The sequence below is a fragment of the Heterocephalus glaber genome, unplaced genomic scaffold (assembly GCF_053883595.1).
Source record: "Heterocephalus glaber isolate CG9 unplaced genomic scaffold, H.glaber_assembly_v1.0 deba00000546, whole genome shotgun sequence".
NCBI classification, from domain to species: domain Eukaryota; kingdom Metazoa; phylum Chordata; class Mammalia; order Rodentia; family Bathyergidae; genus Heterocephalus; species Heterocephalus glaber.
The window spans coordinates 4,412,581-4,437,286 of NW_028258147.1; the positions used below are offsets into that span (position 1 = coordinate 4,412,581).

General features: G+C 38.2%; 1 long non-coding RNA gene across 1 annotated transcript in view; it reads right to left on the minus strand.

Annotated features, from left to right (window-relative positions):
* Positions 1 to 1,373: 1,373 nt before the first annotated feature.
* Positions 1,374 to 24,706, minus strand: part of LOC110344247 (uncharacterized) — a 32,000-nt gene continuing 8,667 nt past the window's right edge. Inside the window, exons 2-3 of the long non-coding RNA XR_002386689.2 lie at positions 9,061 to 9,148; positions 1,374 to 3,421 (exon numbers count right to left, since the gene is read on the minus strand). This is a non-coding gene — a long non-coding RNA (uncharacterized LOC110344247). The remainder of the gene's footprint in view (positions 3,422 to 9,060; positions 9,149 to 24,706) is intronic.

Below are 24,706 nucleotides of genomic sequence, written 5' to 3' on the forward strand. Positions count from 1 at the left end.
CTAATGAAATGCTCCTTCCTCCCAGTAGAACATGCATCCTTTGTTCCTGGAAGATTAAGGTATTTTGGAATGCCAAATGGTAATGATAGGGCTGTGACTGGCCCCACCTGTGGCACCTCAGGAATGAGTCATAAGCTGCATTTGGCTAATTGAAGTGGGACGTGTCAGTCATCAGTCGTGCTAGAAATACACAGAGCTGGGAACAACTTCACAGGCAAATAATGGGCTGAGCAAAGTGGATCCAGAATTTTGACACAGGAGAGGGAAAGAGGAGATGCAGGCAAAATGGCAGGTGCTTGACGGGCCCCCAGGGAAGCAGATATTTCCCATCCATTGCCACAAGGGTCTCTACTTCCTGACGTTAGATCTTTCAGAAATCAGGTCGAAGCTATTTCTAACACTGATTATGGTAATAGCATATACATGGGCTGATGCAGCCCTGAGTAAGGGCAAGATGGGTGGATGGGTGGGGACTCATTCTTAGGCAAGTTCAATCCAAGGTGTTGGCCATTAGATCTTACAGAAGCTTGTCCCCTCTCTCTGGGATCCCATAACAGATTCCCTGTTGTCAGGAGAAGAATTTCCCATCATCCTCTTTTCCTATTGTCAAAGGCTGGCACTGTCTGAGCTGGAAGGCAGGCTGACAAGGTTAAGGGGAGAGAAGATCTGATATGATATCATGCTTCTCAGGTCCATGACAGACAGGCTTGCATGGAGTGGGCCACAGCTTCCCTCTTCCAGTACCCTCCCCTCACAGTGTGCCTCACATGGGCCTGCCAATCAGAGACAAAGATAAGAAGCTGACTGAAGTCCTTCTTCCAGAGCCTAAGCTTTGAAGGCAATTAATTATAGGAGCTTTCCAGTGTCTATCAAGCTCAGGCCTGGGGACTGCAGGAGAACACATGGAAGCTACCCAGCAGCGTGGACTACATTCTGTAAGGGAAAGGTAGCTCTTCCACAGACCCTCTGCATCATGCCTCTCACCCTCACTCTCACTGTTGACAAGGATCGCTGTGGAAAGGGCCATGTCCATCGCTGATACTGCTGGCTGGGAGACAGGCCTGCACCTGTGGATGGGGCCCTTGTACCCTTCCAGCTGAAGAGCCCACACACTCCTGCCAGGTCTTGTAGACCAGGCTATTCAAAGTGTCAGGGCCCATCTACACATGACTTATTACCTGTCCACAGAGAGATAAGTGCAGAACTTGAGAGTTTTCCTCTTGAAACTTTTACAAAAATTTGACAGAATAATTTTATGTGTTTATCCTGATAATAAAAAAGGAATTTGTATTTTTTAAAATTTTATTTTCTAGGAGATATATCCTAAGGAATATATTTTAATGAAATGTATATTTTATTAAAATATTCTGCAACACATAAACAGATATTTTATAAAAATATCATTCAGCCACAAATTGTAAAAGAAAAATATTCTATTCTTTCATCTCTCATAATCTGAGAAACACAGATCAAGTTCCAATCTGCTGCTCCAAAATGTGACATCAAACACAGCAAGCTCCAGAATTATAAGGAACCCAAACAACTCAGCAGCAAAACTCCAAGTAATACAACCAAAACATGGGCGATGAGATAAATAGACATTTATCAAAAGGGGATAAACAACTTGTCAACAAGTATCTGAAAAAATGCTCAATATCACTAGTCATCAGGGAAATAGAAAACAAAACCTCAATGAAATATCATCTCACCCTCACTGGTATGGTTAATATAAAAAAGACAAAAATAATATGCTGGAGAGGATGTAGAGAAAGGGAAACTCTCATATATTGTTGGTTGGAAAATAAGTAAGTACAACCATTATGGAAAACAGTATAGGGCTTCCTCAGAAAACTAGAAATAGAATTACCATATGATCCAGGAATCCCACCCGTTGCTATATATTCAAAGTAACTGAAAACAGAGTGTGGAAGAGATAACCTGTCCTGTGTTGTTTACTATGGGTCTATTCACAGCAGCCAACAAATGAACTAAACCTAAGTTGATGGTGATGGATAAGGAGATAAAGAAAATGTGGCATATATACAAAATGAAATATTACCCAGTCAAAAAAGGAAATTTGGACATTTGGAGCAACACAGATGGAACTAGAGGACATCAGGTTAAATGGAATAAGTCAGACATGGAAAGATAAATAATGCATGTTCCAATTCATTAGTAGAAGCTAAAAAGTTGATCTCATAGAAGTAAAGAACAGTGGATACCAGAGCCTGGAAAAGATGTGGGAGACAGTATGCTTACTGGGTGCAGCTGTATAGGACTAATAACTTTTTGTGTTCTATAGCACAATAGATTAATTAAGTTGACAATAATTAATTGAATAATTTAAAATAGCTATTAGAGAGGATCTTGAATGTTCCTAAAGCAAAGAATGGACAAATGTCTCAGATAATAGGTACACCAATTACTCTGGCCTGATTAATACATCTTGTATACATGTATTATAATGTCACACTGTACCCTATAAATATGGATAATTACTATAATCAATTAAAAATCAAAATATATTTTACAAAATATACTAGACTGCAACTAGTTCTTTCCATTAGATGTCTGAGACAGAGCAAGAGTGAGAGCCAGGCAGAGAAAGAGAGAGAGGGAGATAAGAAAGAGGGTGAACTGGTGGACAGAGGGAAAGGACATCCTTGCAGCATAGACTATTCCACCTGTAACTGGACAGGCTGCATCCTATGGAGTGACACAGTAAGTCCAGTCCTTTCCGACATCCTTCTAAGGACTGACGACAGGGCGAGTCAAGATTAAAGCAATGCACTGATGAGGTGGCCTCTTTGGGTACCTCACCACCCAGAGCAACAAACAACACCAAAGACACATGTCCTTGATGCCAGCCATAATTCTGCATGACTTGGCTGTCCCAGGGTCCTCTCCTCTACACTTCCAGCCTAGAAGTTTCTGCTTCTTAAGGAAGACTGAGGACCCAACCTGTCCCTATCATCCCAGCTGAGCAAGGCTTCCTGAGGAAATTGTCCACTTCTGGCAGGATGCCTGTGATTAAGAGCAAGGACACTGCTGTCAATCACACTTGACCTTGAGCTGTGGTTCCTATGCTTCCCACCTAGGTGACTCTGAACATGCCACTTACTCTGCTGAGGCCTCCCAGTCTGCATTTGTAAACTGGAGATAACAACACTAATATTGCCCGAGCACTGCATGATATGCTAGATATTGGCCATACGCTTTATCTAGGAAAATCCAAACAACCCTATGAGACAGATAAATTTGCTTTCATTTTCCAGGTGACGAAATTGAAGTTTGCAGTGGTTAAGAGCTAGTCAAGTTCTTTCATAGTGGGTAAGTCAAGGCTCAGTCTCATGCCCTCCTCTTCCCAGAGGTGTTGAGTTTAATCATGGTAGGATTCCACAAAATGCCTTACGCGGGATTGCTGTGAAGATAACATAACACACTTAACACAGTGCCTTCCTAAGTATTAGCTGTTAATATTTTTGACATTATTTTCCCAGGAGTACCTTGGGACCTCTGAATGTCCCCTGGCTTCAAGGCTACAAACTTAGGGCAGCAAAAGCTTGGCATGCTCCGCAAGGAACCAAGCCAGGGATTCCTTGGCAGGTGGCCCAGCTGCACATCCTTGAACAGTCCAGGGTCTCCTATAAATATGCCAATGGCAAATCAAAGACTCGGAGGCAAGTCTCAGCAGTTACTCAATTTCAGGCTCTAAAGCTTTTCAGTTTTGCACTTTTCATATCAGCTAAAATGTTCTACCAGGTCCCCTGACTCCCTCCATCTCATCTTTTTAAATGCAGAGGCCCTGTCTGCTGAATGCTATAGTGATCAACTATAAAAAGAGGGTAGCAGGGCCAAAGGGTCAGGAAGAAATTTGGTGAGGTTGCCTGGCTCTCAGTAAATATTTATTCCCACTTGGTGAGTCAGGATTTGAGCCAGAACTTCCCACTGGCTTTCCCAGGGAGAATTGCTCATTGCTGGATGAGGGGAATGCTGGATGCCAACTTCTTTCCCCTCCATGCCCTTGAAAACTTCAGACTGTGTTAATAGGCTCCTTCTATTCAAGATTGACTCGGTGTTTTGAGATATTCTTATCTGTATTTTGTAAAATACACTGTAGAGCATGTATGTATACTCAGCCTCCACTCCCACTGTGGGTGGGGTAGGCATGGACTCTCTTCACTTGTCCCTCTTTCAGTCCCATTTATTTTATTTCTAAGGTGGTAGCGTGGACAGGAAAGGAATCTCTTTTATTGGCTGATGTAGGGCGACTGGAACTTTTGTCAGGTGCCTTGTAGTGACTCAACTTTGCAGAAGGGACTCATGTCACAACCTCTATTTGAGGGCCTTTCAATGTAATTTGTGTGGTTCCAGGTTTATAGATTTCTAGAAACAGAGTGGAAAATGTTCCTATGTTCACTTATTAATATCCCTTGTTCTCCAAAGGTCAGTGGAAGGTGTATGGCCTTGAGATACAACATCTCTGGGCATCACTTTCCCATCTCAATGATGGCACAATGATCAAGAGTACCACCTGCATTCGAAGCCCCTTGGGGATTTGCTAAAACACAGACTATTGGGCCCTGGACCACACTCGAAATCATAAAGCCATCTGCAATGCAGTCCAGAATTGTCCCAGGTTCCTGGGTGACTGTGATAGTCCTTGACCTTGTAGAATCTCTTAGAACATGGGTTTTGGAGTTAGGATCATCTTTATTCAAATCTCAACTTGGTAAACTTTGTACTTTGGTTACCTTGTACTGTAAAATAAGAATGATATTACTACTTGCCTCCTAGAATGTTGGGAGGAGACTCTGAGAAAGTGCTTAGACATGACAGCTAGAGAGAGTTTTTCTAAGGTTCCCTACATCATGGTCCACTTCCATCCAAAATTTGAAAAAAGTATGTAGACATGGTAAAAATTCAAGAAATGGGGGTAATTTACTGATAGTGTTCTCATAGGTGAAGGCAAGTGTTTAGGGGACTGAACTACAGTGGACCCCTGACTTACAAATTCAATTTGTTTGCAAGGGCTGGTTGTGACTCCAGTTGGTCAATTGAAGGTTCAGGTTCCTCTACACAGCCTTCAAAGTCTCTCTCCTGTATAGAAGCAGATCTCAGTGTCCTTAGAGAGACACTGGCCCAGGATTTCTCAATTAACCCCACAAAGGAAATGATGTTGTCGTGTTCCTTCCAGGATACTTTAAGGGTTAAATCTGAATCTAAGACCATTTGGAAACACAAGTAACCAGCATTCAGGTCATAACTTAAGACTTTGGTCATAAGTTAAAACTAAAATTCCAGTCATAGCCCAAGTTGTTCATATGTCAGGTCAGTTGTATCTCTAGGGTCCACTATATTTCTAATTCTAAGCAATCGCCTAACACATAAGCCCTGAGCAGCCACTCTGAGCCCAGAATCACTGAATAACCAAAGTCTTGCCTATAGCAACTTAATTTATAGTGGAGGAGATAAGGAAAAAGCAAATAAACTTAAATATGTACATCAAAAATTCAAGAAAAATACAATTATCAAAAGATGCCCATGTTCACTTATTCATTCAATGTATGTATGTTCATTAATTGTCTATTTGGGGCCATGAATGTACTAGAAACCAAATATCCAAGGTTGGATAAAAGGTCCCTCCCTCGAGATATTTAAAATCCAGAGAAGGAGACAGATGAGCAAATCAATGTTCATGATTAATTTACTTTCTTCTGGCTATGAGTATTGAAAAAGGATACATTTCACAGTGTTTGAAATGCTTCATTCAAGGCCTAAGAGGTTGGCTCTAATACTTTAAGCAAGAAGGTGTTTCAAGGTCTGATTCCCCATCTCAGGGCATTCAGAGTTTCAAACTCAAAGTCTAAAGATAAATATACTAAGTAGATCACTATCAAAGTAGTACTGGCAGACAGTTTTGAAATTCTTGTCTAAAGGGAGCTGTGAAGTCTGAAAGCATAAGTAAATCTATTCTAAATTGTTAGCTATAATCTAAGGGGAAGGGGAACTATAGAAAAGACCTAACCCACTGTTAAGGTTTAGATCTGGAATGGTCCATAAAGGGCTCAGGTATTTGGAGGTGGGGCTTTAGGAAATGGGTTGGATCATGGAAGCATTATACTTATCAGTGGATTAATCCACTGAACAATTCAGAGTTGAATGTACTGTTGGGCAGTGGGGCCTGGTTGAAAGAGGCAGGTCACTGTGTGGGACCTAGCAGGGTATCTCTCCCTCCCTGGCTCTTATCTTTGCTATCTGCTTCCTGGCTGCCATGGGGTGAGCATCTTTTCCACCACCACACCCCTTTGCCATCTTGTTTCTGTCTTGGAGTCAACTGCCAGACCATGGACTAAAACTATGAAACAAAACAAATCTCTTCTGTTTTAAGTTGTGAGTGTTGAGTATTTTATTCCCATCATGGGAAAGTGACTAAGACACCACCTTTAATAACTCCCGTACTGCAACAAAGTAGAAACAAAAGAACAAAATCAGGTTCACATTTACTGTAAAACTCACCATCCTGGTTCCTTGAGTAAAGAAATAGCATCTGTTTATTCACCACTGAATAACCAGCACCTGGCAGAGCACCTGCACAATCATCGTTAGCTAATAAATATTCATTGAATTAATGAATCAATGGAAGAATTGAGAATGAAATTGTTTGGATGGGAAAATACGAAGTGTCCAGTATGTAGCCAGCCATCAGACCAATGGATTGCTAACAAACATTCTTTTTAAGGAGTATAGAATTATTTGGGCTCTACCCCTTTGTATCCAATTGTCTATTTGTCAACAACTCTTAGGTTCTTGAAGTTACCTGGAACTTGGAAGGAATGGACTTGTGGTCTGTCCTTGTACACACTTCTCTATGGGTGTGCATCTCAGAGAATGCCACCACTTGGTTCAGTTGCAGAAATCACAAACCAAGGACACATAATTTACTGCTCTCTTCTCACTCACCACCAATCCACTCATTATTGTACCTACTTACTTCCTAAATTCCCTCAAATTCACCCCCTGCCATTGCTCTAATTACCATCTCTCTTCTGCCCTAATAGTTTTGCCTCCCAACATGTCTATCTGTATCCTTCTGCATTGCTATGGCATCACTCCATCTTGTTTTTCCCTCTGTCTGCAACCCTCTTATCTTTATGTCTCGCACACTTTCTCATCTACCAAATTGCAAGGAATCTACACAGCCTCATAATCCATTCCTCTCCCACCCCTCCAAGGACTGCACATAGACTAAATATCCTCAGGCTGCTAGTTAGAGCTGCTTTAAACTCCTTAACTCTCATTCTTCAGGACACTTCCTGACTTGACCTTTCTTTTCCAGCCCACTGCCTCCCAAGTTGCACACTAGCCTCCTCACCAGGAGATGATCTCTGGAGAACAGGTCATACATTTATCCATGAGTGTTTTTTCTTTAAAATAATTTCTTGAAAGAGCCTTAGTAGGGGGGTGCCCTGAGCATCCCCTTTGCCTCCCCCTCTCCCCTCCACTCCCACCCTTCTTTGTTCTCAGTCCTCCATAGAACATTCTGGGCGCAGATGTGGAGAGCTCTGAGAAACACACTTTGAGAAGTGCTGCCCTGTGTATCCTCCAAGGGCAGCCCTGGAAAATAGCCATCAAAGGCCACCCCCTTATAGCATGAAATCAAATGTCTTTAAAGATCACTATCTAGATCACTTTCTACACCCAGTAAGAGGGCTACTGCTGAGCATGGGAGTGGGCATAGCCCAAATGGGAGTCTTAGGCAGGACTAAGTGCTCCCCCAATTACTAAGATGGGAGTTAATAAGACAGAAAAAGGGGAGAGGCTCCAACCTGCCTGACCCCTGGATGTTCTACAGGCACCTCAAACCCAATAGGTCGGCAATTTATCCTCTCCATACCTCCCAAGATCTCTCTTCTTCCTTTACCCTCCATCTCTCAGGATGGGAACACCTGGTCACCATGTTTGGCTCTTTTGACACATCACATTGAAGTAGCCACTCAATCACCAAGTCTCAGATTCCATCACTTCTCTTCCAAATCCATCTCCTTTGCTACATTCTTCCAGACAGAGCCTGAGTTCAAGTCACAACCCCTTTACTTAGATGGCAGTGGAGTCTGATGGAGGATCTTACTTCCTCCAGCTGGGGTCCCAATATGTTCCCTTCAGTGCTATCTGAGCAGTCTTCCCTGAACTGAAGTCTGACCATGTCACTCTCCAGCTTGGAATCCTCCAGTGATTCCCCATTATCTTAAACAATATAATTCAAACTCCTCAGCCTTCTTTGACCCCACCCTGTGCCAGGGGTCTCACCTAGGGCTTTTGCCCAATGCTACAGCCCTAAAGGACAGCTGGCATTTCCCTAGAGCACATGCAAGCTCATTTTTGACAATGAGTCATTCCAGCTGCTATTCCAGCTGCCCTCAAAGCCTTTTTCTCCACTCTCTTTTAGTCTGATAACTTCAGTATGCCCCTCAGGCTCAGGCAAAGGGTCGGATTCTGCAGTGTCCTTTTTCACTCCCAGCCATTGCTTTCTTCATCACCCTCCTGGGTATTATCCAATTCCTCTGTACACCTCCCTACTTGTATGCACACACCAGACTGTGAGCAACGTGAAGACAAGGACCACATCTCTGACTTGGACTGGAAGCCCAGTGCCTAGCACAAAGCTGCTACTAGGTATAAGGATGTTGAATGAATGATTAAAGTATTCTAACCCCACACCCAGGTTGAATGACTTCAAGCAGTGCTTTCCTCGGCATAGATGGCTTATTTTTAGCATTAGTGGTTTATCTCCCAGTGAAATTTGGTGCCAGCTGTGGTCACCTGTTTGATTGCTCTCTGAGCTCTGCCTTTAACTAGAAATTAATTTGGATTACTTAAGCTTTCCTTGCCCAGCGGAGAAACTCCAGCTGGGCAAATCCAAAACTGCTGGTGATTTTTCTTTTTCTGTTTAATCTCTTTCTCTCATGTGCCAACTCTAATTTTGTGCTTTCTAGCTTTCTCCCCACCAATGCCCATTTTTAATCTGCCCCATCTGACTCCTCACAGATATTGACTTACCTCAGATCTTCACCTTCTCATCTGAGAGAAACCGAGGCCAGCCTTGCCAAGGAACTCAGCTTATGTCACCCAGGAAGTCCAGGCAGCTCTGACAATGGAAATCAGAAGTAAGGAATCCTCAGTCCCATCTGGCTGCCATTTCAGCCCATATCACACCACAACACTTACAGAGGTCAAGGATGTTAAAGGCCAACTCTGGGACCCAAAGTTCTGACCATCATCCAGCAGACCACAGAGCATGGCAAGGCAGGGGGACAAGCACAGAACTGATACCCACAAAATTCTCTTGAATAGATTGTGGCCACTTTCTTCTGAGGTCCCTGGGGCCTCCACCTGGCTTGTGAGAATTAGGGAATGCTTCCACTCCACAGCTGTTCTGGGAACCCTGCTTCAAGCCCCACAGAGTGAGAGTGAAACAGTTCACTCTGGTCAACAGTGCCTCCATCTACTTCCTCACCCCATCCACTTCCTGTCCTGCTCTTCTCTAGCCAACTCTCCTCAGACCCCATACAGGCTCCCAAACCAAGACTGGCATGCCTGCATTGAGAAAGTTCGCAGGACCTAAAGGAGCCTAGGTTAAGGGTTCCATATAGGACTTAGAACCTGCTAGGATCTTTAGAAAAACCAAAGAGAAAATATCTACTGAATTGTCAGGGTACTAGAAAGGATAATTGGGAACCCCAGGACTCACTGAGAAACCCATTGCTTTTTAAATTTAAAATTTATTTAAATTTATTTTTTCTGGGTGAATCTGATTTTTTTTCAATTTTTTCAGTTTATTTTTTATTACTACATATTTCCCATACATAATGATCACATTCATCATAGGGAATCTCTGCCTGTACCTAATATATCTTAATTCTTTTTTTTCCCATTCCCCTCCCCTCCCTCCAACCCATTGGTTTTTTTTTAAGACTGCTTTAAATATCTGTGATTTTTCTTATCATGCAAACCAGAGTCTGCTATCCTTGAAATTTCTAGCCACTGACTTTAATTTTGCAGAAATTTTACCAGTTCTAATATGAACCCTATAATCCATGAGTGCATCTAGCAAAGACTTTAAAATCATTCACTTCACAAACTTGACTCAGAGTAAACTTGTGTGGAACTGAGTCAGTTCTATAGACCATAATTTTCTTAGAATACTTGATGAAGTTTTGAATTTCCACATCTTGGTTTATATTCTTTATTCTAACCTTTTGGACTTTTTAAAGTAATTGTTTTATAATGAAAGTAACAATAATTTACTATTGAAATTTAGAAAATATGCTAGAGTATTTGTTAATAAAAATCTCTTATCATCCAAATAAGTTCTACCACAATACATTCATTTGTGTCACTCTTCCAGTCTTTTACGTACCTTGAAGGGATAGAAAGATGGAAGGGCTGGCTGAATGGATGAATGGATCTAATAGTTGATAGGTTTAGTTCCCCAGTTTTGTTTCTTAACATTAAATTATGAACACATTTCCTCAAGTTATTGTACATTACCCTCTATTTCTTTAAGGTTTCGATATAGCCAGCAATAGGGAGTATCATAAGTATTGCATCAAAGCTTTTATTGTTATATTTTTTTGTATCCATTCAGTTCTTGACAGTTGCCAGATTCAATGGAACCAGCTCATCTTGGCTATTTCTAAAAGCAAGGTTGGGGAAAACTCTGCAATGAAAATTAGGGTGCAAGCTGGGTCAGTTAAGCCAAAGGAATAGCCCCAAACCAAGGGCTGTGGAAGCATATAGTGATCCAACCTGACCATTTGGTTTAGGAGCTGGGTTAACCAACCCCAGAGATGACCAGCAGATGCCAACTCCAAACAAGCATGTGCAGAGGACTTGGAGTGATGCATTCCACAGTCAATGCAAGATTTCAGTATGAGACAACTGGAAGTAATTCCAAAGGCATTTTTTTCTTAGTTCTTTTATTGGTACATTTTAGGTATACAATATGTTTACATTTTTCATTGGGTACTTGTACCTATACATGATGTATCTTGATTCTTATTTTTTCCCCATTACCTGTGTGCCCTTTACCCCCTCCACCCTTCCCTATTTACATAGACATCATTTCCATTTTTTTTCTTTTCCCATAATTTTTCCTTTCCCTTCTTTCCTTTCCCCTTCCCCTCGCTTCACCCCTATGTCTTTGGACCTTTTTTCCTATTTCAAATTATCAATTATTCATTTAAATCATTTTAACCCTTATTTACACTATCAGTTTCTCACATTAGAGAAACTATTCGGTATTTACACGTGTTTCCTATTTATTTCATTTAAGAGTATGGCCTCGATATGCATCCATTTAGCTATAAATGACTCTAGTTTTTCATTATGGCAGAGCAGTACTCCATTTTATTTTTAAAAAACCCATTTTCTTTACCCAGTTTCCAGTTGATGGGCACTTGGGCTGCTTCCAAGCTTTAGCTATTACAAACTGTACCACTATGAATATGGGTGCACGTATATCACTGTGATATGATTCTTGTAATTATTTTGGGAAGATACCCAGCAGGGGAATAGCTGGGTCAAATGGGACCTCTAGTCCTAGTTCTTTGAGGTATCTCCATACTGATTTCCACAGTGTTTGCACCAGCCTGCACTCCCACCAGCAATGGAGAAAGGCTCCTTTCTCCTCACACCCCCACCAACATTTGTTATTCATTGATTTCTTGATAGCAGCCATTCTTTCTGGGGTGAGGTGGAATCTCAGTGCTGTTTTCATCTGCATCTCTCAAATGACCAGTGATGTTGAACATTTTTTCATATATTTATTTGCTGTTTTTACTTCTTGTTCTGAGAAATGTCTGTTCATTTCAGATGCCCATTTTTGAACTGGGTCTTTGAATTTGGGGGGTCTGATTTTTTTCAGTTCTTTATATATTCTAGATAATAGACCTTCGTCTGAGGTACAGCTGCTAAAAATTTTTTTCCACATTGTAGGTTGTCTGTTAGCTCTGTTGGTGGTTGTTTTTTTTTTTTTTTTTTTTTTTTTGCAGTACAGAAGCTTTTTAATAAGATGAGATCCCAGTTGTTGATTATTTGTGCTAATTCCCATGCTACTGAGGTTTTGTTCATAAAGTCTTTTCCTATACCAATATCTTCAAAAGTTCTACCTAACTTATCTTCCAGCAAGTTTAGTGTTTGTTTTAATATTTAGATCTTTAATCCACTTCAGTCTTAGTTTAGTGCATGGTGATAGGTATGGATCTAGTTTTAATCTTTGGCAGGTTGAAATCCAGTTTGTCCAACACCATTTATTAAATAGGCTATCTTTCCTCCAATGAGGGTGGTTGGCTCCTTTGTCAAAGATGAGGTGGCTGAGTATGTCTGAAGTTCTTTCTGCATCTTCCAGTCTATTCCACTGATCCTCGGGTCTGTTTCTTTGCCAGTACCATGCTGTTTTTATCATAGTAGCTTTGTAGTATAGTTTCAAGTTGGGGATTGTGATACCCCCAGCCATGTCTCTGTTGCCTAGAATTGCTTTTGCTATTCTAGGTCTCTTCTGGTTCCAAATGATTTTTTGGATTGTTTTCTCTAGTTCTGTGAAGTATATTGTTGGAATTTTAATTGGCATTGAATTAAATCTATATAGTAGTTTTGGAAGTATGGCCATTTTCACTATATTGGTTCTTTCTACCCAGGAGCAAGGGATGTCTTTCAATTTTCTTGTATCCTCTTTGATCTCTTTTTTCAGAGTCCAAAGGCATTTGACAGGGTAAAAAATGATTTCAGTTTAAACTTTTTTTTCTTGGATTTGATTGATGGTAAGGTGATGGTAAGGTGGTATATTCTACATGTAATCTTTTTTCCCATTTGTATTTGTTAATGAATTTTCCTTATTTGCCCTTTTTGTACTGGAGGGTTATTTTTCCTTATTGATTTATAAGAATTCTCTACATATTCAATACCTTCATTTTTTGTCTTCTATCTTCCAAAAATTTCCTTACATTTCTGGCTTTTGTTTTTTAGGGTACTTTTCACAGATGGAACTGACATGTTTATCTAGATAATTCTATGTGTTTTCTCTACTTAGATTTCCTTTTCCATTACCTTCCAGCAAGCTTGTCTCCTGGCTAACACTGAGGCTTCCTTCAGATCTGTTGTAAAGTTGAGCCAACCATCCAACTCCTAGCCCAATATCTTCCATCCTCACATACAAAAAAGTCATTTCCAGGTAGAGAGAGACTTCTGCTTTAAGCTCCAGTGCCTTCAGCAAACAAACATTTGTTGAATATATGAGGATCTACAGGAATCTCTCCAAACTCTCCTGCCTTAGTTGTAATAGGATTCTTGTCTCATCTGTCCCTGCACCCAGTGCCTGGGACACACACTGTAGCTTCATTCTTGCCTGGTATATACCCAGGGAGTCATTGCCAATGCAATTTATAAATTCAAAGCTGCTGTATATGTAGAATATCATTTTGACTTGGACAAAAATGTGTGGGTTTAGACTCTTCAAAGATTGAATAGTCAGCCTCCCTTCTACTTGGCTCTGAGACTGATTTATGCCAGTGGCTCTGACAGGTCTAGGGAGCAACCCTGGGAGTCCTTGTGCAACAAGGCTTTCACACATTTCTCCTTGATAGATGATCTTAAAAAGATATGGAGCAGATTGGGAAGTACAAACCATTCCTTCTGTAATGGTGAGGAGAGAAATGGGAAGAGTCACACTTCAAAAGGATTTTTTAAAAGAATCCTTTTTTAAAAAGCAAATTAACCCAGGTTCCAAAATTAGGCCCTCATGAGTAATATTTAAATAAGATTCCAAATAATTCCCCAAGCACTTTTCTCTTATATGAGAGAAACAGTCACATGAGGTAGCGGTAATTCTCATGCCCATTTTATAAATGAGAATCTGAGAAGTTAACGGATTTATAGAAAGGCACACAGAAATGAAGGGAAGAAATCCTGTTCCTCTCTACATTAACACAAAGTGGTTTTAGCTATAAAGTCTGTGGTCTCTAGTACACCACCCTGCAATAAGTTGCTATGAAATAACTATTTTTATTTGGTCATAAGGTTTGCAATGTTAGATATGATTAGAATTTCCCACTTTGAGCAATAAACAGTTGTAAGACTTCCAGAAAAAATGGCGTGGCTATCTATACTTAGTGATTCGGCAAATGTTTGGTTAGCACCTATTTGAGCAATGCACATGCTCAGCTCTGTGTGCATACTAGGATCAATTACAAGGCCAGCCTGCTCTCCAGGATTCAATCTTGTTGAGAAGATGGCAAGAACATAAATAGGAGTGTGTGTGTTGACATAAATGGAAAGATTGATCTGTTAAAATCAGTTTCTGGGTGTAAGATTATATAAGCCTTTAAAGTTTATAAAAAGAAATCATCAGACAAATCAGCTACCCTGTCATTTCAACTAAAGTGTCTAAACTAGTTTTGGTTCTGGAGAAATTCTAGCTTCATGCTTATCAATAAGTATGCAAGGCAGAAAGTGATTTAACATTGGTAGAATTAGCAGCAATGCACGGGATTTATAAATTCTCCTTTGTTTATATTCCGTAGGAAGAAATCCAACTGATCCTCAAGTCTGTCCCTTATTTTAACCTACTTTAAGAGATTTTAGGAAATTCGAGTGTATACATAAATATGCCAGCATGTGCTAAACTACAGCAGGAAAATTGTTCTTCCTTATTTGCTGATTTTAAAAAATCACCATCATTACATATAAACCCAACTATAAAACAAAATTCTCATTAGTCCCCCACTCAGCCCTACAGACCATGGATACCAGAAAAACCTCTCCAGCAAGCTATGCCATGAGGAATACAAGCTAAGTGATAAAAATAACATGAATTTGCACCTATTATCAGTCCCTTACAATGTCCTCTGAGTGCTCTTTGACCATGGACCCCCACACTCCTGTTGCCCAATTGTTTTCGTCTGCAGTACCTCACCCTTCTTGGAGAAAAGAGCCATTTCTTCTGATGTGATAGATCAGTGGACCCAAAATTTGATGAGGACTGGTGGCTTTTACTTGGTAGTATCTACTAAATGTTTAAATTTTTCATTCCTTTTGACTCCTCAATAATAGTTTTAGGAATTTGTCCAAAGGAAGTAATCAACAATAAATATGAACAAGTCTTGCTTGAGATCATTCAAAAATTGAAAACAACTGAAATATTCATAAATTTTGGCTTTACGTAGAGCATGCCAATACATCGAACTGAAGGAGATATAGAAGCCACACAATAAAAGTTAATTGATTTGACTACCCAAAACTATAAAAAGTTTTATAGTAAAGATATATTTGCAATATCAAAAGACAAATGAGTGAATTATCTGCAAAATATATGACAGCCAAGCTAATATATTTGATACAAAAGAAATCTTTTAAAATAATAAGAAAAAAATCAGTATAAATAACCAATGATTGTGTGGAAAAGGCACTCAATCTAACACACAATTAAAGAAATGGAAACTGCAGTAGCTAGATTTAACTTTTCACATGTAAGTAAGTTAGTATCTAGCAATGACCAGGACTTAGAGAAAAAATTGTTCATTTATTTTTGATGAGTGAATAAATTGATGCACCTTTTTGAAAGACAATTTGAAGGAAATTTTGATAATCTACTAATTAAAATCCTTAAATATTTCTACTACAGGAATTTATACTTATATATATATACTTGTACAGATGCACAAAAATACATGCATAAGGATATTTACAACAATATTGTTTATAATATCAAAAACCTGGAACAAATTAACTTAAATAATTTATGGTGCATCTACACAATGAAACATTGTGTATGTTGTTAGGCAGAATGGTGTAATTTTATACATACTGATATGGAAAACAATGCCCAAAATATACTGATGTATTGATTGCTAAGCAAAAACAGAAAGCTGAAGGATATTGAGCACAAATAATCCCATTTTTAAAACACATATTTTTTTCACGTGAACAAAGGAAATTACAAATGATAAATCTGGAGTGTAGGGAGACTTACCTTTTATTTCATATCATTCTGAACTATTTAATTTTTTTCTTTCAATAATTTTGTTTCTTATAAGAACCATTAATTGAGACATTATGAGTTACCTCTTCTATGAGAGCAATTGTTTAAACACTGAGGATACAATGGTACACATGCAGGTAGACATCTTTTCTGATATAGTCGATAATAGCATGAAATGAGAAGATTAAAACAACAGAGGGAAGGAGCCTCTCTTAGTCCTTTCTCTGTGGCTGAATATCTGACACTGGGTCATTTATAAAGAAGAGAGGTTTATTTTGGACCATGGTTCTGGAGGCTGTGGAGCCCAAGAACATGGTGCTGGTATCTGCTCAGCTTGTACTAAGGGTCTCAGGCTGCTTCAACACATGACAAAAAGTGGAAGGTCCAGCAACTGGGTATCTAAGAGAGACAAACAGAAGGGGCCCTGCTTTATGACAACCCCCTGCTATAGTAGCTAAAGCAGGCATGTGTGACTGCATTAAAACCCCTTAATGACATAATCGCCCCCTAAAGTTTCCACCACCCTTACTTTGGCAATTGTTGCTACATGAGTTTCAGAGGGCACGGACTGCATTCCAACCACAGCAGAGACCATGGTAAGAGGGCTAGCAGCCTTAAGACCTCTAAGCATCTTAAGCATCCAGCAGAAAAGAGCCTTAGCTAAGAACAAGAACCGAGCATAGAGGGCTGGGTGAGCAGCAGGGTTGAGCAGACAGTTGATGATGAACTGTTTTTCTGTTGGTCAGCGTGTTATCACAGAAAGTGTCATGAAGGGGAAAGGAAAGAAGGAAAAAGGAAAAATATGAGAAAAGGAAAAACATGGAAACAAAGTCTTTGTAAATAGGGAAAGGTGGAGGGGGTGAAGGGAGGGCAGGGGAATGGGGAAAAAATAAGAACCAAGATACAGCATGTACAGGTACAAGATCCTAATAAGGAATGTAACTATGTTGTACACCTAAAATGCACCAATAAACTAAATGGAAAAAAAGAGAAAGGGTTATGAAGGAGGGGACTACTGGGTGAACAGCTGAGCCTGGGTGAAACCTCAGGGGCAGGTGAAGAGGAGAGAAGCTCATCAAAAGTTTGGCCAAGAAGAGTTGGTGTTTTTCCCAGATTCACTGGAGAGAAAAAGTAGTTCAGCTTATCACGTATAAAATGAAAATACGTGCCAGGTGGTGGCATGAGCAAATAAGGGGGTGACCCAGGAATCTCATCAGGGCCACCGGGATGGGTGGCTTGTTGCACTAAAGCCATTTCCAAGAGCACAAAGGGGCGGGAAATTCCTGGACACTGCTGAGGACAGGCTGAGGTAGAGCTTCCCACTGTCAAGGATAGTCACGGTTCTCAAGGACTCTTAATTCTTAATGATTTTAAATTTAATCATCTAATAATAGATAAATGTAAGTTAAATAACTGCCTTTAGTTGCTTTCAAAAAGAAGTTGACTCCAGGAAGAATCCCTGTCCAGTCTACAGTCAGCTCTCAGCTTTGCAGTTTCAAAAATGCATCTGTATCTGCCCAAAAACCAGACAGAGCAATGACTGCAACAGAACAGATGGCACCGAAATGGACCTGATTATGTACAACGATGTAAGATTCATTACCGCTCAATGAGGGAAGGAAAGGATTACCCAATGAATAGTGTTGGGACAATTAACCAGCAATTTGGAGAAACAGTAATTTTAGAATCTCACTTTGTGTTATGCACGGAAATAAATTCCAGTTGGGTGGAAGAGTTAAATGTTCTCTTTTCAAACCTCAAAATCTCTGAAAGACACAAAATCAAATACTCTTCAAGCCTCCAGAGGAGAAAGAATTTTACAAGCTTAAAAGCAATGTGAGGAATAAAAAAAGAATAAGATCTATAAGTTTAGCTACAAAAAATGTAAAGTACAGAAGCAAGCAGCAAACAAAAAACATTGCTGCAAATGTAACAAAGAGGCACTGTATTCAATATTTAAGCTCTTATATTGATCAGACAAAAGCTAAGGTTTTAAAATATCGAAGGGCAAAATATATTCATAAAAGAAGCAATGTAAGTAGCCAACAAATAATTAAGATGTTGAATTCTTAGAGAATAAAATTTATAAATTTAACACTAAGATACCATGTATCATTTTCCACTGTTAAATGAGCACACATCTAAAAATAATTCCTCTGGGGTCTCTGTTTCAGGTTAAGATGCAAAATGTCACAAATGATTATTGTACCTGCTCTGGCAAATATAAACTAGTTGGAAAGCCACAAAATCATAGTTTTAAAATCATCAGAATTCTGAGGATGCAGGGAAATGAAAATGAACTAAATTCCAGAAACTAATAAGCTCTTCTGGTGATAGCTCTTCTATCCATGAAGAAGTGGCAGGAAGAGGAGGAATCAGCCATAAACACATATGAAGAGATACCCTTCAAATCCATAACAGCATTTTAATGGCTGACTATGAACCAATGTGACAGATTAGAATCTCAAAAAGCCTTAGCCACAGACCTAGTCTATACCCACACACTCATGCTACTGCCAAAGGAGTAATAGACCAAAGGTTAAGGTCAACACAGGAAAACAAAGAGAACACCCTGGAGACTTCAAGACCTTCTGCATGTACAAGATAGGGTTTGTCCAAGGCTGTATTCAGGACAGGACAGCTGAGGGAAGTCATTTAAGGGACACAGGGTCTCTGCTAAGTGCAGCAGTGGCCCACCTAAGTCTGGGACAGGAAATGGGTGGAGGGAGGTCTCCCTAATTATAATCCTAACCCAAGCTGGTAGCAGAGCTGTGAAGCATGAATGATTTTCCAAGTTTCACTAGCACTCAGATCTAAGCCCTGATGAAAGAGAGGTCTGAAACCATGCTCAGGACATCTGAAGCCAGCGCAGAGTTGGATCAGACCAAGGTTTCAAAGAAAACTTGGTGTAGGGTACATCAGATAACTTTCATGGACTCAGTCTGCAACCAGCAGTCAAAGGGAAGGGGCAGAGCCTTCTCTGTGGATAAACATCACTTATTCTAATCTTTAATCTGGACTCTCCTTTACACATAATGTCCAACATAAATGAGAATTAAGAGACCATCAGGATGCAAGAAAATGTCATTTAGGGTCAATAGAGTAACAGTAAACAGAAGGAGGTCCAGATGTTACATTTATGTAGACGGTATAAAATAAATAGGATAAATATGTTAAATTAAAGAACTTATATACATGTGGAATTCAAAAAAAGTCATACTTGTACAAGCATAGGGTAGAATGGTGGTTACTAGGGGCTAGGATAGAGTTAAGGATGATTGGGGAGATGTTGGTCAAAGCATACAAAATTTCATTTAGACAAGAGGAATAATTTCCTGATCTACTATACACCATGGTGACTAATAGTTAATAACAACGTATCTCACAGTTGAAGATTGCTAACATAGATTTCAGTGTTCCCATCACAAGAAGTGTGTGAGGTAATCCTCACACACTTGATTTAGCTACTTTGCAATGCATATATATTTCAAAAACTCATGTTATACACTGTACATATATGTAATTTTTGTCCATGGTAAAATAATGAAAACTCAGGAAAATATATACAATATAAAAAATGGGAAGTTTGAGCAGAGAGATGAAAAATATTTTTAAAAATCAAGTGGGTATGTTATTGTTTAAAAGACCACTGTTTAGAACAACAATTCCAACAATGAATTCTGGGGTTTATAGCATATATAACAGAAAAAATAATGAGGAAAGAAACATGGGGAGCAGGAGAGAGCACATGAAATAATACTGGTGTGTTCTTAAATTGTTCACAGAGTAGTTGTGATTTGAAAATACATATGATTATCAAATGACTCAGAATAATCTACAGAGAAACTATACCTAACAGAAGTAGGGCTAGTTTGAAAAGGGAGGGCAGGGGAATGGGGAAAAAATAAGAACCAAGATACATCATTTAAAGGTACAAGATCCCAGTGAAGAATGTAACTGTACTGTATACCTAAAATGTACCAATAAAGTTAATGGAAAAAAATAAAATAAAAATTTTTTTTAAAGTCAGTAGAGGATATAAAATGATGTCTTAGAATACTCAAGTCACCTAAAGGAATACAGAAAAGAAGCAACTGAGGAAAAACATACAGATGGGATAAATAGATGGGACAAATACCAAGATGGTAGACCTAAACTCAACCATAAGAATAATTATACTAAATTTAAATGAGTTAATGGCTCTAATTTAAAAGCAGAGATTGTCAGACTTTATAAGAAAAGAAGACCTTCTGAGAAAGACACTTTAAACATAGACACAGGTTGGTTACAATTTTAAAAAGGTGGAAAAAAAATACCATGTAAATGCTAAATATAAAATGGCTGTATCAATAGCAGCAAAAACAGTCTCAAGACAAAAAATATTACTGAAAGAAAGTGGGACATTTTATAATGATAAAAGGTTTAATTCATCAATATAATATACCAAACATGAATGTCTATAGGTGTAATAACGGAGCATCAAAATAAATGACACAAAAGTGACAGAAATAAGGGGAGAAACAAAGAAATCTGCAGCCATAGTTAGAGAGTTTAACATAATTTATAAAACAAAATTGGTAAGTGTTATGGCTTGCAGCCAGATATCCCCCTAAAACTTCATGTGCTCATAGACTGAGCTTTTCAAAGCTGGATGGTTCTAAGGCATGTGATGCAGGGATTAAGGGTGTGTGATACTAAATTAGTCCACAGATTGGAATTAGCATAGTTCTGGGTGTGGATAATGGGAAGGCCCACCCTGAGTGTGGGTGGAACCACACAAAAGTTTTGTATCCTAGATGGGATAAAAGGGAAAATGTTTGCCTCTGCTGCTTCTGTTGCTCCTTGCTGCCTCCTGCCTGCCTTCCTGTGAACTGTTTCTCCTTCATCACATCCCTTGCCCTGCCTTAGAAACAGCCAACTATGGACTGAAACCTCTACAAACCCTGAGATGAAATAACCTTTCCTCTTTTAACTTGTGGGTTTCAGGTATTTTATCTCAGCAATGAGAAAAATAACTAAGACAGCAAGAGTTTATATTTTAAAGACAATTTGAAGTTTATAGAACACTACACCCAAACATTTGAGAAAGCTTCTCAAATGCATATGAGATAGACACATAGATAGACCATATTCTGAGTCATAAAACAACCCTAACTATGCATGAAATAAATGAAATTACACGAAGTAAGTTATGTGCCCACAACATAAAATTTAAAAGAGTAACACTATGCTATAGTTGAATGTGTGTGCCCTCAGTAACTCAGGTTGAAATTTAATTGCCATTGTAAAGTGTTAAAAGGTGGGACCTTGAGAGGTAGGTAGGCCAGGAGGGATTCACCCATCTCCCCAAGTGTGATTGGTGCCTTTAAAAAGAGTAAATTTGGGCCAGGGATTTAGCTCAGTGGCACCACGCCTGCCTCGCAAGCACAAGATCCTGAGTTCAATCCCTGGTACCAAAAAAATTAAAAAATTTTAAAAAATAAAAAGAGTAAATTTGGCCCTTTCTTGCCTTCTCACCTGTACTATGTGTTAACACAGCAAGAAGGTCATTTCCAGCCCCTTGACATTGGATTTCCCAACCTCTGGAACTCTGAGCCAATAAATTTCTGTTCATTATAAATTACCCATTAACAGGTGTTCTGTTCTAGCAGCACAATACAGACTAAGACACAGTAGGATATTTAGCAGCTCTCCAAATGTTTTGAAGTTAATTTTTTAAAAGTCATAGGCAGATAAGAGATCTCACAAAGAACATTAGAACAATAATGAAAATATAATAGATTATAATTTGTAGGATAGAGGTAAAATAACATTTAAATGGAAATGTGTACCTTTTGATACCTATATTAAAAGGAAGAGTCAATTAGCTAAGCTTCCACATTGAGAAGATTGAGAGAACAACATAAATCCAAAGTAGGTAAAAGAAAATGAGTGAAAATTTTTAAAAACTGAACAGAGAAAATTCACAATCATAATTAGGCTTTGAAAACATTTAATCAAATTAATAAACTTGTAGCAAATCTGATCAGCATGTAAAAAGAGAGACCACAAATTGCCAGGTATTAAAAAGTTCTGTCACTGCAGATCATTTCAATATTAAAAGGAAAATAAGGAACAATTAAAAACATCTTACTGTAGATAAATTTGAAAATTCTTTAAAATCACAAATTTTCCAAACTAACACAAGACAACATAAAAAAACCTGAATAGTCTTAAATCTATTTTTTAAACTGAATATGTGATTTTTGAAATTTACATGGAATAAAAGTTAACTCCCAGATACTTTCATTGGTGAATTATGTCAAGAATGTAAAAAATGATAATACCAATTTTACATAAACTCTTAAAAAACAGAGGAGGAAGGAACATTCCCCCATGTGTTTAATAAAGCAATCAGAACCCTGATAATGAATCCCAAAAAGGATAATTGAATGAAACAACAGAGAACAATGTCCCTCATAAACAATAAACCCAAAAATTCTTAACAAAATATTTGTGAATCAAACCCATAGATATATTTGAAAATATACCATGAATAACTGAAATGCAAGGAAATGCAAGGTTTGTGATATAAACAATAATGAATAATATATAATAATATATAATCAATTAAATTCACTAAATTAACAGAATATAAGAAGAACTGATCAGGGCTGGGGATATAGTTCAGCGGCTGGTGCCTGCCTGGCAAGTGCAAGGTCCTAAGTTTGATCCCCAGTACCAGGAGAAAACAAAAACAAAAACAATAAAAGCCTGATCAATGGGTGCATTTGACAAAATGCAACATCCTTTAATTTTTTAAAAAAATCTTTAGGATTTTTCAAGCCAGGAACAACTCTTTCTCAATTTGATAAAAGGCATAAAAATGTTAAGAACTATCAGCCTACAATGATGAAATAAAATTAAGAACAGGCAACAATGTCAACTTTCTCCACTTCTATTAAATTCTTCTAATGCACTGAAGACAAAGAAAGAAAAGTAAGATACATTGGGAAAGAGGAAGTAAAGCCATTTTTATTTACAGACCATATGATTTGTATATAGTAAACTTTCAGAAATCAACAAAATTATTACAAGAAACAAATAATATTAAAGTTACAGGACAAAATATCATTATACAAATAGTTGTACCTCTATATTCCCAGAACATAATCAGTAAGTATAATTTAAAAATATTACTATAATAGCATCAAATGTCGAGTGAGATAGACCTGACCTCTACATTGTAACTATAAAATATTGCTAAGAGAAATTAAAGATCTAATTAAATGGAAAGATACATCACATTCATTGACTAAATGACTCAATATTATTAAAATGTTCATTCTCCCAAAAATTGAGCTATAAATTCACAATGATCCTAATCAAATTACTAAACTGAATGATAATGAAAACACATTAAATTTGCGGCATACAGGCTTTTGCAGAAATTGACAAGTTTATTTTAGTATGTAAATACATAAGCAAGGAGTCTATTTAGAATAGCCAAACAATATTGACAAAGATAAATAAATTAGAAGAAAATATACCATCTTATTTCAAGATTTATTATAAACCTAGAGTAACATCATGTGGTATTGGCATAAAGGTAGACAAATAGATCAACTGAAAAGAATAAAATGTTCAAAACTAGGCCCAGACATATATGGTCATTTAATCGTAAAGCAAGTTGTTAAGACAATATGGAAGGGTAAAAATTATCTTTAATAAATTGTCTGAAATAAGTGCATATTCCTAAAGAGAAAAAGAATGTCAATCCCTGCCTTACTCCTCACACAAAAATCAATTTGAGATGTGTCAAAAATCTAAATATAAAAGTTAGAAAGAGGAAGCCTGTAGAAGACAAAGAAAAACATCTTCCTAGCTTTAGGACAGCAAAGATTTCTTAGGACACAAAAAGGATTAATCTTAAGATTGAAAAGTTGGTAAATTGGAATTCAGAAAAGTTAAACATTTCTACTCAGTAAAAGACACTATTAATAAAATGAACAAACAAGCACAGACTTGGAAATAGTATTGTCCATATATCTCATAAAGGAACTGTATCCAGAACATAGACTCTTGTGAATTATTAACAAAAAGACAAACTCAATATAAAACTACACTTCAAAATACAAAAAAAGGAATTGTTACTAAGTTGAAAAGGTACTCAAAACCATAGGTCATGAGAAAAATATATATGAAATATACTTTCCCTCCAATGAGAATGGCTAAAAGAAAAGAGAGTGGCAATTTCAAATTTTAGGAAGGATGTAGACTAATGAAACTTGCACATTTCTGATTGACACATAAAGTGCATAACCACCTTGGATATCCCTGTAAAATTAACATAGAGATGGCCTCATCTGAGCAATTCTACTCCTAGAGATTTATCTGAAAAAAATGAAAATGCACATCATGAAAAATGGAAACTATTTTTTAATTGTACATGGATGTGTGCAACAGCTTTATTCATAGTAGACTCAAATTTGAAACAACTCTAATGTTCACCAGTAGGACAATGGGCAAAGAAATGAATGTTTATATACAAGGGAAAACTACTCACCCTCAGAGAGGAGACATGACGGGGGTATCACAATCCCCAATTTCAAACTATACTACAAAGCCACTGTGATAAAAACAGCATGGTACTGGCAAAGAAACAGACCTGAGGATCAGTGGAACAGATTA